Source organism: Pectinophora gossypiella, chromosome 17 (genome assembly GCF_024362695.1).
Source record: "Pectinophora gossypiella chromosome 17, ilPecGoss1.1, whole genome shotgun sequence".
In the NCBI taxonomy this organism is placed as follows: Eukaryota; Metazoa; Arthropoda; class Insecta; order Lepidoptera; family Gelechiidae; genus Pectinophora; species Pectinophora gossypiella.
Genome location: NC_065420.1, coordinates 9,122,561 through 9,134,890, shown reverse-complemented (window position 1 = coordinate 9,134,890; position 12,330 = coordinate 9,122,561).

Below are 12,330 nucleotides of genomic sequence, written 5' to 3'. Positions count from 1 at the left end.
ACCAGACTGATAGAGATCTTATGGATATATGGCAGACGGGACTTTATGAAATGCACGTATCTCACATTGCACAAAGGAAATGAATGTATGCTTGGTATGTAGGTATATTAAAAACGTTGGCATATACCGGATCTTCAAAATAAGGTTGTTTACCCCACCCACGGTTGCTTGCTTAAAATAGAAACCTAAATCTTATGATCTTTTGTTAAAAAAGGATACCCAATTACTAAATAAAATAATAAATAAGAAAGGCATCTTGAATAAGTCCTTCGTAAAAATGTGAAGCATGTCCGCTTTCAATAATGCGTGTACGCGGACAATCCATTTTGCCCTAAAACTGGAGTAAACTGGGGTACAACTAACCGCGGGTCTCGAACAATAAAATGTGCTCGAGGACATAGTCAATAGGCACGACAATCTATTCCGCCATGACATTTGATGACATCTCCTTTTTTCTAAGAAATATTAGCTTCAGGCATAGAATAAGAAATAATACTACGTATAGAACGGCAACTCTCCGCTCCCCAACAGCGGCTATGCTAAGTTTACCTCATCCCCGGTCTTACTTTAGTCTTCAATGGTATAGGCGGTAACAGCCTCCTTGGTCTAGTGGTTAGACCGTTAGGCTCACGATCTGGAGGTCCGGGTTCGATTCCCGATGGGGACATTGTCGAAATCACTTTGTGAGACTGTCCTTTGTTTGGTAAGGACTTTTCAGGCTTGAATCACCTGATTGTCCGAAAAAGTAAGATGATTCCGTGCTTCGGAGGGCACGTTAAGCCGTTGGTCCCGGCTATTAGCCGTAAAAACACCTCCACCAACCCGCAGTGGAGCAGCGTGGTGGAGTATGCTCCATACCCCCTCCGGTTGATTGAGGAGAGGCCTGTGCCCAGCAGCGGGACGTATATAGGCAGTTTATGTATGTATGGTATAGGCGGACATCACACACACAGATGCGCGTGTACAATAACGTCAATGTGTAGTGTCTGTGTAAAACGAGGTTTTTTGTATGAACTGTCCGGGGTTTGCTTCAGGGTAAAGTGCGTGAGACGATTTGTAGATTGTTTTTTTTGTTTAAAATGTCATGTTGATACAATAACTGCATGTGATTAATTAACTTAAAAATATAGTTTTATTTTTATACTACCCGCGAACCTAAACCGCTAGTGTCGCATACAGATGTTGTTGTGCACTGCCTGGTGAGAGGATGGTAAAAAAAACAGCGACTTTGAGTTGACCACGTTAAAATAAGTCAAAAAAAATATTTGTTAGATGTTGCCAATAGATAGTATGAGAGTTCTTTTTTGAATTACTTATCTATTAATTTATATTTAATAATATTTTTTTTTTTAAACATCGTAGTGTCACGGCTTTTAATCCCGGCTCGAGCTCTAAACCACGGCTCCGATTTTTGAATTTAATTTCATGTTTGGATCATAATATAGATAATTGATACAATACAATACAATACAAATACACTTTATTGCACCAAAATAAAAAAAGAAATAATTACAAAAAGTCTCTTAACTAAAAATCTTATTTGATATCACGAGGTTTCCAGGATTTGTGCCCGGATCGCCCCTTATTACATGGGACTTAAACATATCTGGCGAGGAGTGATTGTACAATATACTCTGTCTACCCATTCAGGGATACAAAACATGATATTATATTTTGTTACGTTGTTTTTTTAAATTTCAGTATGTATACGAGCCTTTTTTTAAAGGCAACTTACATAAACATAAACTGCCTATATACGTCCCACTGCTGGGCACAGGCCTCCCCTCAATCAACCGGAGGGGGTATGGAGCATACTCCACCACGCAAGTAAGATGATTCCGTGCTTCGGAAGGCACGTTAAGCCGTTGGTCCCGGCTATTAGCCGTAAAAACACCTCCACCAACCCAAAGGCAACTTATTGGTACAAAATCAATTTGAAATTCATCTGGGAGTGTCGTGGACGCTGGTTATGGCGGAACCAGTATTAATTTGAAATAGATAGGTATGCTCAACTGAGCATTCAAAAATATTTTTCCATTTCAATAGCTGTCTCGTCTCAAAATTGTCTTTCTGTTAGCATTGGAGCAGTAACGTGGGATACACAGATTGTGTCCGGACATCGTATGAAACCGGAAATGGAGTTCGTACGCCGGAAATCGGCAGCCGTGGGTCCCCAAGCTCCGTCCGACGACGGCCAATATTTAAAATTGGTATTAGATGAAACTCGAGTGGATCCTAAATGGCAAAAATGAAATGTTGTACGATATTAAATAAACTCGTTTTCAAAATTAATAAAAGCTGTAATGTTGTCGGTGATTATTTTTAATTTAAATACTCGAGCCATATATTTGACATTAAAATGTAAATCTACTTTATCAAGCATTACAAGTGTAAGTACTTTCTTAATAAAATTTTGTGTTTAATGAAAAACTAAACGTACTAGATATTTAATAAATAGAAAAATATATTTAAATACCTATGAAAATAATTTCATAGTCTCGAACAAAAACACAAATACATATTATAGGTAGATTCAAAAACCAGCTGGAAACAATCGTACCAACATAAATAAAAAGGGAATGTGCTTGCGTTGTAAGCTATAAAAGTGCAAGGGGCAATCTGCACTACCACTGGTTTTTAAATGCCCTGAAATAATTCAAAGGAGGGCTCGTTAAAGCCAGAGTTTACCAACCGCGGGCACTTTATCACCTGAACTCAGATGCTTTATGGCGAGATCTGGCAACTGCTATAACTCGTAAAACTCACCAGTTCATAAATGCGCACTTTTGCTGACATGGAAAATAGTTTACAGGCTCGCTTGAAGAGAAACAGAGACTGCTTTGGAAACGACTCTCTCTCATACAACAAAGGAGAAAATTGAACATAATACAAAATTATTATTATAATCATCATCATCTCTCTAGCATTATCCCGTTTTTCACAGGGTCCACTTACCTAACCTGTAGGATTTGACACATCCGGTTTTTTACAGAAGCGACTGCCTGTCTGACTTTCCAACCCGTGAAGAGAAAACCAGCCTAATACACGTTAGGTCACATAACTCCGAAAATTCATTTCTTGTGAATGTGGGTTTCCTCACGATATTTCTTTCAAATTATAATCATAAACCACTATAATAATATTTTATTTACTATAATAATTTAATAGTGGTTTCATTAGGCCGGCCGGAGGAAGCACCGGAGAGAGAATCCTGCCCAGCAGTGGAACACTTTAGGCTAGATAAGATAAGATATATAGTGGTTTAGTTAGGCTAACTCGAAACAAATCTTTAGTATAATAAAAGCTGAACCTACTATTGATTAATAGTAATCTACTACTTTACACGCCTTTGCAGAGTACTAACACTTACTATGCTCCACAAAAGAAAATTCACGGAACATCCCAAATCCGATCCCGCGCAGTATTCTGTTTATCCCCCGTTTAGTGCCCGATAGCAGCGCATCCTCTCTAATCTCAGAAATAAAAGTTTACGCCCATTTTTAGGAGGTTTTTACGGTTAACACTTTGTAGACAGAATTAAACCTTAAATGGTTAATGAGTTGTTTGTGATCGCGTTCAACAAGTTTTTAAGATGCTTTTACGTGAATTCGGACGATTTAATCTGGGACGAACTAAACTAAATTTGTTGATATCGAACGTTTTTTCATACACAATGTATTAACATTATCTACGTTCAGATTATAATAAAACCTTGTTCCGCAACAATAGGTACGTATTTATCGGACTAAACGACTAAAAATGTAAGTAACTACATAGTAGAACTCAAGTAATAACCCATAAGATATGATCGAGGGTCTATAGTATGAGATGAGGTCGTTCCCCTCGCGGCCAATAAGCGTAGTTTCCACCGAGTTTCTAAGTCACTTAGCTTGAACGACCGACACGCGTGTAGGCACCATAACAGTGGCTATAGTACACTGAACACAACAAATTAATAAATAGGATTTATAATTTATATTTGGAGTACCTTTTACATAAATTATCTTTTCTGTCTCGTTATTTTCCATTGGCAAAAATCGGAGCACATAAAGAAGTGTTCGTTCATAAATAGGTTACTTATCTTGTAATATACTTATTTATGTAATTTATTAATAAGTAGTCTATATACGTATTTAGTAATATTAGTAATAAGTATACATTTAGTTTACTTGTAATTCATAGATATCAACTCATTTATTGCGTGATATCCCAATTAGGGATGAGCTCGCCTATGCTTTATCTAACGATAAATTATATGTAAATTTTCTTCGTATTTTAAAGCAATAAAGAGTATACAAACAAATAGGTACCTATAGTGACGACGCGGAGAAAAACGCGCTTACCTCTAAATAAGTTAAGAATTTTAGGTGTCGGGCAAATATGAGAGGCAAAGAAGCGATAAATTGAGTTACACGGTCCAGCACTACCCTTTAAATCTATTGTAACTTATTTTTAGCCAATACCTAAGTATATGTTTAAAGATTACAAGTGAAGAAAACCAACGAAAAATGGGCGACGTTTTACAACCCTCGTAAAGATAGTCGATGATTCTCAATGCGATGCAAAACCCCGGCAACCGAAACAAGTGGAATCATTTCCCCGCAAAACCGAGCTCTCGATGCTCGATAGAGTAGCGTCTCGATACGATACGAACAATCGTTCGATATATAAGCAATATCGCCCGTTTACGCTCCCCTGTCGGAAAAACTCTTATTGTACAATAAAAATGTTATGAGGTAACTCTATTCAATGAAATCGTCTGTTATTGAAATCGGCGTTTCGGTGAAAGTAGCCGTTCTTGCTGAATAATAAACGGCGGGAGTTTATACCGCATTCTGTGTTCTGATTGCTTCCGATCATTTTTGTTGGGTTGCCAGTTGCCACGATGCGGTTTCAGGACTTTGGAGCGTTCTGGTAAGTGATAACATCGACGAAGTAAAAACATATTATTTTGATTCATTTTTTTATGTAAGTGGTGTAAATAAAATAATAATATTACCAAGATGGTCTTCGTCTACTTAGCTATAAAATTTTATATAATTATTATCATGATTAAATTTTGAAGTAAGTAAGTAACCTTATTTTCATAGTAAACATCCATTCGACACCCTAAAGGATGATTAACTTGTTTCGCTCACGTCTATCCAATTCCAATACGGGCAAAACTGAACACAGTCGAACAACAGTCGCAAACTACGTGTATCGGTGCAATTCCCGAAAGGATACGTGTCTTTATTTGCCGGTGTGTGTCGAGAGGATGCCGAGTGTGCCGAGTCAATATGTCGAAGATGAGTTATTTATCCATAATTCTAGAGCGGCAACGAACGCCGTCGGCCGGGCGGCGCGGCGCGAGAATTCCCAAATAAATAATAAATACGCCAACCCCAAGCTCAACGACATCCCACATACGCCACAGAGCACAGAAAACTATATTTGTCTACAAAATTTAATATGCAAGCTAAAGTTGTTTAGCCAAAGTGGCTCAGAGGATGTACGGTTGCTCTTTCAAGTTGAATTTGTGTTTTAAGCTTAAATCTGACGGTAATAACTTTTGGATGTTTTTAAGTAAATATTTTGACTTGATGTGTAGATTAAATAGAACAAAATAATATTTGAAGTTTAGACTTAATTTATGTCTGCGAATTACAGTTACACAAGGTAGCAACTGGGTAAGTATTTGTTATATTTAAAAGTATAGTTTTATTTTAATCCTGTCTGTTGATTCGTCAGCAAGTCTACGCTCTTTGTTTATTGGGGTCGAAGGGGTGCAGAGCCTTATAACTTTGGACGAAGATAACTAGAAAACCCTTCCATATGTCGGTCTGCCGGGACCGCACCTCTCCGTCTAAAAACTTTCACATTTTAAGACGTTATCCAGTTCCCGGTGATTCCCAAAGGAGTCTGTGTGGTGAATTTTATTAAATTTTCGAACGAAGACAAACAGCGTTTAATAATAAAGAACCTGGGATGGAGTGCACAGACATAAGAGTGTAGCTCTAACATAGTAGCGGAATGAACTTGTAGCAAAGCTGAGTGTTTCATCTAAATTTTAAAGCATATTATTTGTCGTATCTATTTATAATTTAACTATTTATCTATTTTTAATTTAATTTAATTTTATATCATTGAGAACGTTTTATGACCATATTTAATCCTAACGTTTTGAAATACACTACTGCGCCTACATTAAGTTCAAATCACTTTGTGATGGCAATACAATACATCGCATGTTGCAGTACAAGTAGGTCCAAATCCATAGTACAGTACTGTACCGATTCCTAATGTACCATTGCATGCAGGCTTAGCCAGGGAGATCCCGGCTGCTAATGATCACAGTGCTCTCTATATTTTGGCTTCCCTTTCAGTTTTCATCGTACTGAACACAAATATTGGTCAGCATTATTGGTTAGCATTGTATTTATAGTCTCATTAAGCGAACGGAAAGGAAATTACAAACAAGTCCCTAATGAAAATATTAATTAGTGTGGGACTACCTAAGTAACGTAACATAGATGTAAAACGATGTAACTAGTGGAGTCAATAAAGCCGGAGCTTCCTAACTAACATCTTATTTGCGAGGGACAGGTCCGATTATGACGATTTTTTTTCTTTTGTAGGGGTATTTTTTTGTATCATTTAGAAACATCTTGAATGGAACAAATAAATAATTCGATGATTGATTGATTCGATGATGACGACGAAAAAATATTGTTTTTTTTTATTCAAACGAAAAATGAATTTGAAGTACTTTTCTGGTTCTGTACAGAGACGACTTCCGATTAGTATCCCTACTGCTTTTGCGTCTCTCCGTTCGTCTGTTAGAGGGCACAAAGTTCAACTTTTAAAAGGCTGTATCTTTTGAACCATATTTGATACCTAGTTGAAATTTGCATACAATATGCATTACTATAGCGGATATTACATCACTTAATACAGAAATCTGAAAGTGAAAAATTAAGAGGGCTTCATACTTACACTTGTAACTTTTTTCAACGTCTTTTTGTCCTGATTCTGTAAAAAAAACGAAAATACATAAGACAATATTCGGAAGGAACTAGAAAGACAGTTAAATAATAAAAATCTCAAAAAGTTCAAATTTAGGGGGGGTTTTATTAAATGTCTTTTTTTCTTACCTTGTAAAACGACTATAATACCTATTTGCGTCAAACTTGTGTCATAGTAGTGTATATTCTGGCAAGTTAGCAGTAAAACCCCTTCATTGACTCCATTAAACAAACATTAGTTTTTAGTAACTTGAACTGACTTTTATAAGTAACTATCTACGTAAGCAACAAGAAATGTAACCAGCATCTTATAAATAACCAAGGACAATCCTCACTAAATGGAAATAAGAGGCCCATTTCTCTCAGTCACAATCGTCACACACAAATTAGAGCGCTCCCATTTGGCGTAATTTGGGTTGTCCGACTACCCACATTTGGTACGCGTAGGCTACAATTTGCACCGGACGCCGTCATTCGGGAACCAGCCGTCGACTGAGGTACACGTGCATTTTACTGCTCTCTGCGTTTTATACGATGTTATTACCTCACTCGCCGCTTTAACAAATAGTTTGGCTTCAACGCCGCTTGTAAAAGCAACTAGTGGCCTTTTATTGCGCAATTTATCCTGGCAAACACCGGTAGGATTTAAAGCGAACTTGTTTTGAAATGTCATCACAAATAATTACAAATACAGCTATGCTCCTACTATAAGCGCTTTAAATCCTGTGATTAATATTTACAGGATCAATAAGCGAGCCGTTTTCAAAGACCTTCGTGATTGTCCAACGACTTGCTCAATACCCTTCGTAATTATGAAGTCTCGCTACTTCAATATAATACAGAACTTGTGGGGTATTTAACTCCTTAGATACAATCTTTATGGTATGTCTACCATAAAGATTGTATCTAAGGAGTTAAATACACAGCTGAATTAAGGGGGTGTTCCACTGGGGGAGAGTCATTTTTATTAAGAGCACCGCGATCTGGCGAAGCGAGCGAATTAAAGATTGTCAACAGATTTATTATTCGCTCCAGTGAATCCGACGCCGGGTCCCCATGGGACTCAATATACCTTCGTATTATCGCTGTGATTCTAACTCTGTAAATAACGAAATATACGAACAATATAAGAACATGACGCGACTCTTTTATAGATGAACTTAGGGTATTCTTTTTTTGCACTCAGTGTTCTATTTTAAACTTCTTTTATGGATTGGAAGTAAATAAATGTTTTAAGTAGAATGCGTTTGGGTCCTTGTCCTTCCAAACCTGTTGTATAGAAGTCGAAAACGTCAGGACCGCCTGTGTAATATCGCATATCAGAAAGATTGTACAGATTTTGTGCTGAAATGAACTAAAACAATTGAAATATGTACCTACTTAAAAGCTTTGAGAGCTAAATGGTATGTCTCATACACCGGCCATCCTGACGTCAGAACCACCGGTGTAATTCTATATCTCGTTAATGGCTACAACTTTCATTCTGAAACATATGAAAATATTTAATATGCATTTGTACTTCAGAATGCACGCAACATCTAATGAAATATCATCGGGGTTCACGTCAAAATAATAAGACCTCCAACAATAAAAATCTCCAACTAATTGTGGCTTAATTGTTTCTATGGCAGCAAATCTTGAAACAGCTGTACTTCAGAAGATATTCTGGATCTTAGCACTTAGAATCTGATGCAGGCGGACTTTTAGTCTAGACTACCACCACCAATAATCTGTATGTCAAAGGTCTAAGCAAGATATTTTACATAAAAAGACCTTACTACACAGGCGGTCCTGACGTTCACTAGAAGTCTACTATACCCAAAGGGACTACTATACCCTCTCCAACTAGATAGATTTTGTTGACCTAAGGGCGATAGGCCGGTATCCTGTAATGTGATATCTATCTTGGAACTTCAATTCTCACTGTAACTTCAAATTCTCTTCTAGTAACTCGTAGTTCAGGCCACCCCTTTATCCTTGCACTTACCGCGAGAGTTGAGTCTATTTGAATATTTAACTACTAACATTAGGGTCTACGTAAAAGTATGTTACCTAACTGAAGAAATGTCAAAATATAGATTTTACTGTGTCTACCCCTGGCCCAATAAGCCAACTACACAAATCAACATGTTCGATGGTCGTGCGCCACTAATAGGGTATTATGAACTTCGGGTAAGAACTCGAGTTGAGAGCCCTTGAGGGGAGGCTCGAGAGAGGGCGCGGGCCAAGGCGCGGGAGAGGGAGGTATTTGAGGTATCTCCACGGCAGTAAGCAAGGGCGAACGAGATTACAGATGGCAAGATAAGCCCAGAATTAGATACAACGAATTTTGTATGAAGTCGTAAAGATATTAAGCGCCTTGTATGGATCTTTGCTTTTAGAATAAAATATTAAGTTTGTTTTATAATAACCTCCTCATTGCGCATCCGGAAAAGTATACACTTTATTTATTAATTGACAAGGCCTCCCCGGTGTTACATGGTGAATTTTTAACCGCGATATTGTTGGAAATATTTTAATTCAAATATCATATTACTTATAAGAATTCAGTATATTTTGCCGTGAATTTCATCCCGAACGATGAAGTGGTTTTAAAATAACTTTACTTATGTAGGTACTGTTTTAAAATTTAAAGCATTTTCAATGTCCTGTTTTTCGAAGTTTCTTGACGTAGCTATATATACTGCGTTGTGGTTGAAAGTATGTTTGAGATGAAGATGTTTTTCTTGACTTGGATACAAACCGCCCGCGGCTGTGAACATCAGCCGGTGAAAAATTGGAGAAAACAATTTTGTAGACGTTGTACTTTTGTCCTACTAATGTTTTCTTATTATAAGACGACTTCCTTTGTTTCGTTTTATAAAAATAATAATTAAAACTATTTTTACTTAAAAATGGCAAATTAATTCAACAACAGGAGAATAGCTTGATAATACGCGCCCACCTTAACAAATACAGAGCCCAATGACTAAACAAAGGAGCAATTCCGGCGGTAGGCCACTTACATCTAAATAAACAAACACAATGGCGCTAATAAAACATTTAACCTGGAAGAGAATAGGAGAAAAAAAGAGCAATTAATTGTTGGGGTTCCTGTGGCGGTACAGTTGCAATATGTGAAGCCATTAATTTAATTCAGTACGTGAGGCTACGGCCGGGACACGGTTTCAACCTTAATTGAGATTTAAGAAGAGCCCGGGGCGAGACGGTTTTTGTTCGTAGACACTGGAAGCTTCTCCTACTTACTTACGACACTGCCTCGGAAACTGTTGTTGGTGGAGGTTTTTAGAATTAGATTTTGCGTACAGCTCATTATAAGTTGAAACATATTTAAGTGTAAAGGTTGATACAAAGATTATTTAGTGACTCAAATACTCACGTTAAAAATACACCTCATATTAACGCTTTTAACATTTTCTGAGATTTTCTAGTGTTATTTTTGTATGGGCAAAATTATATCGTTCTTATGAGAAACATAATGTAATTATGAAATAGTATAAAAAGGTATACCTTATTATTATACTATATATAGTAGTTTATTTACTACTATAGTTGTAATGCAAGGTTAATATGATAGCTTAGTGACACTTATATTATATAACTGTATTGACTTATATTTGTAGAAAAAATAAACAATATTAAATCTAGGCAAACGACTAATATTTTGATAATAAATTACTTTTTTCTGGCAAATATAACCATTAATATAATATTTAGAAATTATTTTCGATGTTCTCGAAGTTATTCAGACTAAAAACTACGTTCTACAGCCACAGTTAGTCTGTGGTATCTTCTTATATATAAAAAAAATACGTATTTATATATTGTTTTTTTTTTTTACAACGATATTTTTTTATCACGTGTTACAGCGCGATACCGGTCGCAGTCTTCTCTTATCGTAGTAATTATACTTAAATTGGTTAGTTTCCTAGACCATAGAATATAAATTATATAATTCTGATTAATAAATAAAGACAGATAGATCTAAAGATGACAAAAATATTTTTTTTTTTTTTAAATAAAAATGTAATAATAAGTGCGACATTCTGTCGACGTCACGGGTTGCTTTTTCATACAAATTCCATAGTAATTTCTTCTTTTTGAAGCGAACGTTTAGGAATATTAAGTAATTTGACTAGTTGGAAACTTTTTTTAATTGAGTAGAACAACACAATGAGTACAAGTTACGTTACAAGTTAAACTATTTACCTAGTGAACAAATTTCACGAGTGGAATGTTGCTGGGAACACCAAGCCAGAATAAAGGACAATCTCTAGAGGGGCGACCATTTTGTCACTTAGTACTATTGTTTTACTACTGAAAATTTTAATGGTTCGTTTTCTGTCATCATAATATAGGGTGGTATTAATAAACGAATCTCAGCTGAGACTGCCCTCAAGGGCATGCTAAATTCCCTGTTTTATATAAGAATTGTCACATTAACATGTTCTTGAGGGAATTCTCTTAAAATGCATAAATGGTTTTGTCATAATTTTAATTATCATAATCCTTTTCGCATAACGTTTTTAAGCATAATAGTACTTTCCCATAATAACATCTAAGAATACTGGTTTGTTAGGTATAACTTATTTTTGGACTAATATTTGTTGGTATAAATTTGATTCGCATATAAATAGGTATCAATAATTGTTTTTGAGAATAATAGTGTTTTGTCATAATTTTTACAAGGCATAACAGTAGTGGGTTAGGGTGCGGCGGGGGTGGCCCTTGGGCCACCCCTACGCCACCAGCATGTTTATCTTACACACGAAAAGTATACTGAATGATCACTAACAGCATGAAATAGAGTCAAAAAATATAAAAAGTCACAATCATGAACCAAATGCAGCCAAGGAAAAAGTAAGTTTCGGAAATGTTCAAAGTTGTGCCAAAACGTTTCTTATTCGGAGTATAGTTTTTATGCTTATAATACTTATGCTTATATGTATGCAAAATTATGCTTAAAAAGTTATGACAAATTAATACTATGCGTAACTAATAATAGGACAAGTAACATTATGCCATGGTAAATTATTACATAAAAAATATGCGTAAAAATAGAGAACCGTTCTTGAGGGTAGTCTCCAAGCTGAGATTAGTTTATTAATACCACCCCTAAAAGGAAAGAACATACGCTTTAAGTTTTGAATGAAAATTAGTTTCTTATGACTTCTGTCACTAGATGAGAACATTGACATATCACTTTAGATACTTTTGTGGCAGTTGCACGAGAATACAAAGCGATGACGTCATCGATAAACGTTGTCGTGGGTATTATTACTTATTATTACCCAATTCTAAATAAAAAATTGTAAATAAGTCAAAA